We start from the raw sequence: 6,584 nt of genomic DNA on the forward strand, positions 1-6,584 counted from the left end.
TAGTTGTTGATGTGTTAGTCTTTTTAGAATATAGTCGTATATCAATACCCACCATTTAGTCTAGTTCGACATACAATATCAGAATCTTGGTTTGGTGTTTGTGACTTTTTATCAATTTTCTTAACCATGGACATTTTTTGTAAGTGTAGTGTAAATCAATCACATGGATATGGATGCAAAGTAATTTTTTTTTAATTAAGACTTGATTGGAGAATTAAATGGATATAAATAAAAATGTCTATTTATTTAACTCATTTTTCAGGAGGACTGGAAGACATTTGGGTGTTGAGTCAAATTTAATGGAAAAATTCAGTGCGAACCTGCAATGTTTATAAATGGAGGGCAGTAAAACTTGAAAATATGCCGCACAGCTATATGTTTTTATTAGTGCAAAAAAAAGTAGTGCATGTCTCCTTTCCTGGGAAATATAACATTCTCCTCAAAACTTCCTGAATGAAGAGTGACTGCATATGCAATTTAGGCAGTTCCTATGGAAAACTGCATTGCTGGTTTTACACAAGTGCAACCTATAAGGTAAATAATGGGAATTCACCCCTCAGCCTCCCTGGGATCCCAATTTCGGACCCCTTTTGGGTTTTCATTTTACAGAAACAACATGGAATCATTTTGGAATGCATTGGCTTTAGCTTTGTCTAAGAAAAGTGAAAAAAAAATTATGGAAATTATGACTGTACAGTGTGGGTTGGAGCTTTGGATCATGGGGTCTATGGGAAAAAAGTTATGAATTGGCCTGATGGCACTAGAACTCTTGAAAGAGCTCACAGATTATCTTATATGCTAGATAAAAGAATATTAAAAGAAAATCTTCCCCGTTTCTCTCCAAACGGCGATCCTTTAGATATTTCACACCTTTGCCATAACCCCAAATGTATTAAACCGGAGCACCTGATTTTAGAGTCACACAGTATAAACATAAAGAGAATTTTCTGTAGACGGACAAAACAGTGTACAAATAATCATTTACCGTGTTGTCTTATCTGATGCAGGTAATTTATTTATTTTTAACATGTCTTGATCGGAGTTTTTTGGCAAACGAATACTCTTGAGGCTGTTTTGCGGCCAGCCGTTTTGTCGGTAAAAGTTTGTTTTTCTCATAGTCTTTTTCCTCTTGATACTCATCATATATTTTATATAGTTCATGCTTTTTTGAGCATCTCTGATCTGTGTACTGCTTTGACTGCTTATATAATTTATGTTTTTCATTGTGTTGTTGAATATTTTTCAGACCTCGGGCAGCACGACTTCCTGGTTCGATGGGAACCCCAGCCGCTTTACAGAGTTTAACGATGGATTCTCCAGGGCCATTATTTACATTGTGTATAGCTGTATGTACCCTTCCTTTATAGTTTCTGGTAAATGTTACATTGCTAGGTACAGTTGCACGTATTGCACGGTTAGTTGCTTCAGCTTTTTGTGTGTTAGTGTTTTTGCATGTACGGTTTAGCATGGTAGGTCCAAGGCGATATTTTACGCATTCACGTAACAATGCTGCTGTGTTCTCTGATTTATTTAATTTAAAGTTATTTTTCAGATAAGCTGATTTTTCAGTCCATGTCTTCAAACTGTTCCTATTTGAACAAACAAGGGAATATTTTGTACACCCGTTATGATCACCCTGATAGCAAGAAACTATAGCATGACATGCATATGATAGGTGAACTTTTACCCGTACAGAGTCCATATTGAATTTATCAAAGGCAGCATTGTACTCTGCCTGACAACGTGCTGCCATATCTAATGCAAACCTTTTTAGCATTTTATCTTTCTCTGAAACTAATCGTGCCGGCATTATTTCCTTCAGACCTGACATTTTTTTAATAAAATTTCTATGATTTGCGGACACATGTCTTGTATCTAGAAAATGAATTGGCTGAGTATTGGTTGTACCAGCTTTAAAAAGAGACTCTGCAGCTCTAAATGCACTGCTGTCAGGGTCAGTGGTAATTTCGTGAACTTCCAGACCATCATTTTTCAGGTCTAACAAGCAGTCTTTAGCCCATCGCTCCTCACTGCCTATGCTGTCATGCATTTCAATGTTTGCAGAACAGTGACCTTTGTGAGATTTAACTTTTGTTTTTGTTTTATGTTCACTCTTATTTGAGCAAAGCTTAGACACTTGTCTTGTGCTTACAATACTGTGCTTATAAGTATTATTTTCTAACATGTTATATGTACATTGGGTAGCTGGTTGAAATGGTGTTTTACCCATTCCGGAATAAATAGGGTTATTATACATTCCGTCGGCCTGAATATTAATAATATTAGGATTATCACCTCTTAATATGTTTATTTCCTTAATTAATTTTCTTTTCTGAACCAAATCCTTTTGATTGTACTCTTCTATAATTTCAGAAACAACATTAGCACTGTGTTGCATACTTGAAGTGGAAGGAGCTGGTATATTAGAACCAAGAAATAATTTCTGTAGACCAGTTGTGCTGATAGCTATGTGATTAAGTGCGACTTGTATGGATAGATTAATAGCTGCTGTTCGACGACCACGTTTCTTAGCGATCACCTCATTGTAAAGGTTGAACATTTTTGAATGGTAAGAACACTCATTGCAGCTTGCCTTTTCCCTCCAGGCAGCCCCTCTTTGCTGCTCTGCACTTAAATCCCATGATATGAACCCTGTACACATAGGGGATATTTGTCTGTGTTCTATGAAAACCTCATTCCACATCTGTTCAAGTTCATTGATCCGAAGGAGTCGAAAACTATTTTTCTCTGACCTGAAGTTGAAAAATGTTGCCAAAATTGAAGTGAATTAGTTTTTTTATTTGTTAAACTAAGTTTGGAAAATGTGAAAATAATTTTATTTTGAATTACCTCCCTTACAATAGTGTTTTCTTTAAATAAGCTTTTTGATCAAATGTACTCTCAAAAGTGCATATTTTTTTCTTTGCCTGTGTTTTTATATATATTATATATAAAAACCATGTACTATTTAGCTCTTGAAAATATATATAGGACTAGAAATTTTAAAATAAGTATAATCCTAGCTTGCATTTTCTTCAGATGTCACATTTAAAGAATTGGCATATAAGACACATGCCTTTTTCCTCATAGTTGTTTATAAATGGCTTTTTTAAGCAAGTTTAATTATTTTTGAAAGCTTAATAACAAAAAAAGTATTCTTACCCTGTTTTTGTTTCATTTTCAGCACATTTTTCAACTTCTGTTTTTGTCGGAGGCTTCGGCCTTAGAAAGCGAGCTGACTTTGTAGAGGCAGAAATTAGTTGAACATTCTTTTTATGAACAGATTTAGTCACTAAGTCATACAAGTCTTTTGGTAGTCTCACAAATTTGCCTTTTTCAGCAGGTAAAGTCTTATTTCTGTATTTTTTCCCCTTATTATATGGCTTGTTTCCTTTCTGAAATGTGTATTTCCTTAGACGCCATGGGATTAGACCCATTGTTATTGTAAGAATTGTTTGAAATGCACTTTATTCCAGTATTTTAATATTTAAACATCAAATATAGGACCTTACAACTAAACAATCATGAATGACTAAGTTTTTTGTTTATATCTGATGGAACTGAAGGTGACCCCAGATGTAAGATTTTTTATATAAATCATATAAAAATCATCATGATGGCTAATCTCATTATTTTGTAATTTGACAAGTTCATATAATTTGACCTCTCTTCATTTAATTTTTTTATCAGTGCGGACAGGCTTGTGTGCTATAACATAAACAGAAAGTAAAGATAAGGTGTATGTTTTTGTTATAGGGATAATTTTTTGAAGCTTGTATGACAACTTTTTATGCATTTTATGGTATAGTACATAAAGAAGACAAAAATTCAACAAAATAAACAGATTGTAGTAAAACTAACCATGATTCAAATAGCTATTACACAAAGGCACAAGAAAAACACAAATATATAATGAGTTTATTAAGTAGACAAAAAAAATAATAATTTGAATAAAAAAAAAAAAAAATAGTGAACAGGAAAAAAACACATCTTGCCGCAAACAGGGTATAGTTACTAGAAGTACTATAAAAATACAATAATGAAAAAACTACCATTGTAACTTATTATTTTCTATTACTTACATAAATAACAACAAGAATATAAGAATATTTTGATACTAAAAGGGGTTTGAAAGTACAGTATAGGTTGCACTTTGTAAATCACGTGTGATTTGCAAGTCACGCCTCTTTTGGGGAGAAATTGAATGTGCATAAAATACTGCTACTGTTTACATAGTTGTTGCCATGGATGCAAAGTAATTTTTTTTAATTAAGACTTGATTGGAGAATTTAATGGATATAAATAAAAATGTCTATTTATTTAACTCATTTTTCAGGAGGACTGGAAGACATTTGGGTGTTGAGTCAAATTTAATGGAAAAATTCAGTGCGAACCTGCAATGTTTATAAATGGAGGGCAGTAAAACTTGAAAATATGCCGCACAGCTATATGTTTTTATTAGTGCAAAAAAAAGTAGTGCATGTCTCCTTTCCTGGGAAATATAACATTCTCCTCAAAACTTCCTGAATGAAGAGTGACTGCATATGCAATTTAGGCAGTTCCTATGGAAAACTGCATTGCTGGTTTTACACAAGTGCAACATAAAGACACGGTATGCGTAGCTTCTATTTTGTTTTACAAGAACATACAATACACATTTTTACATTCTAAAATATGGAAACTTTTGAAAACGTTAAAAGATTTTATAATAAAGCTTTGCTCTCGCACAGAAAGCACGTTTGATTGTTTGTGTATTTTAAAGACGTTTTAATCAATTAATTGTTGTTGAGAACTTGTAGACACTAATAATTGATATTGTTATCGTTTTCGACTCAACACAATCGTTTTCACTGTAGATCTTAATGTTCCAGTAGGTATGTGATCTGTTTATTCTGGTTTTTTTTAAATTTAGTTATTTGTGATATGTATTAATGATTTTCATGCTTATTAGCCATTCACGATGATATCCAAATTATACATGTTATAGTCACGATTTCAAAGGCTTTATCACACTAATCTATATGACTTTGAGTCACTTGAGAACATCTGATTGAGTGTTTAATATCACACATCGTACCAACTTCAAAAAATATAACTATTGAGATTATATTGGTGACTTAGGTTGATACGGGTGTGATATTCAAAATCAAAATAATATGAATTTCTAGAGGATTATGTACCCTGGTGTTGATTCAATGATAAACATATGGAACTTTTATAGAAAATCCACAGCATTTATACTTGTTCTCTCATATTCGGGAATTTGATAAATGATAGATATATGATTATTGCATGCAGTGCTAGCATTGGTTTCTTTAAAACAAGTTTATTAATGTAGCTATTGGTTAAAACAAATAAAAATATGGACTTAATCAAGTACACCTTTTAGGATACGCTCGACTTTGGTTACTCAGCACAAGGCATTTTGGAATTTACAGGTTGGGTAGAACTTTTTGTAAACAATTAACACTAGCACATCATAGAAAACATGTGAGTTATCTACGTTTCAAATTTTATAACAAAAATCTCTGTATTAAAGGTTGTGGATTTTTTTATAGAAATCTTGGTTTATTTGCCACAAAGTACTCTTTTTTCTATTAAATGCAATGAAATAGTAAATAATAATGCTTTGCATCAAGTTTATCCTTGGTATCTCTCTTATTAATTATAACCATAGTATTGATACAATTGTAGTTTGAAAAGTTCGTACAAAAAAGGCTACTAAAGGGGTCATAAACCTTAATGAATTTAACGTAAATAGCTACAGTTAAAATAACTGTAATAGATGCAAATGATGTATTCACACCATAGACGAGAAAATGTATGGTAAGGGATTCCCGTGCTTATTATTTTTAAGAGCGTTGCACACGTTTTATTTTTCAGACTGCAATGAATCAAATGACGTACAAAGACGATTACAGAATTTCACTATGTTTTTTTTGAAAACGATATAATTTGGTGGATGTACTAGATTATTTATCAGAAAGCTTTCTCCACAAGAATCATTCAGCTAAAAGTCAACGAAAAGGTTTCATCTTGTTTTTCATTCTACGAATTTTCTATATTATCCTCAGCTATTACAAACTTGTGTGCAGATTTAATATATACATACTCTGCAAGTGTTTATGTATGACAGTATGACTATATCTTTTATCATTTGATAAAATAGCTGGACTTCATAGGAAGAACTTGATACTCTCAAAAATTTTTTTTTTTTTTTTAGATGAAAGAAAATTGATAATCTTCATCTTTAAAAATCATATGAAGTAGATTGTTCGTTCATTCGTATATACTTACAATGTATCTAAAAGATTGTAAAGCAAGTTTCGTTTGCTTTTAATGTTAAGAAAAGGTTCCTTAAGCAAATTATTTAGTCTACTTAAGCATAACATTATACTGGATATTTAGTTGTAAGTTAAAATATATTAAAATGTTTTGGTAAATCTATAACAAACGTGATTTCAACTTCCAAATTGTCAACTTGCCATTTCTCAGCAGGGACAAACCTTTTGTTTCATTGTATGGGGTTTAAATATCTCAGTTATTTAATTACGTTCGTGCATGCTCAGATTACAAGGACTTTA

The 6,584-nt window shown here is 32.1% G+C and overlaps 1 long non-coding RNA gene across 1 annotated transcript; it reads left to right on the forward strand.

The window, feature by feature from the left end:
* The first annotated feature begins 260 nt into the window (after positions 1-260).
* On the forward strand, positions 261-4,608 carry LOC139514788 (uncharacterized). Its single transcript, XR_011662701.1, has 4 exons — positions 261-534; positions 1,247-1,346; positions 2,374-2,569; positions 4,337-4,608. It is a non-coding gene; the product is annotated as an uncharacterized lncRNA (long non-coding RNA).
* Positions 4,609-6,584: the final 1,976 nt, after the last annotated feature.

This window comes from Mytilus edulis, chromosome 3 (genome assembly GCF_963676685.1).
Source record: "Mytilus edulis chromosome 3, xbMytEdul2.2, whole genome shotgun sequence".
Lineage (NCBI taxonomy): Eukaryota > Metazoa > Mollusca > Bivalvia > Mytilida > Mytilidae > Mytilus > Mytilus edulis.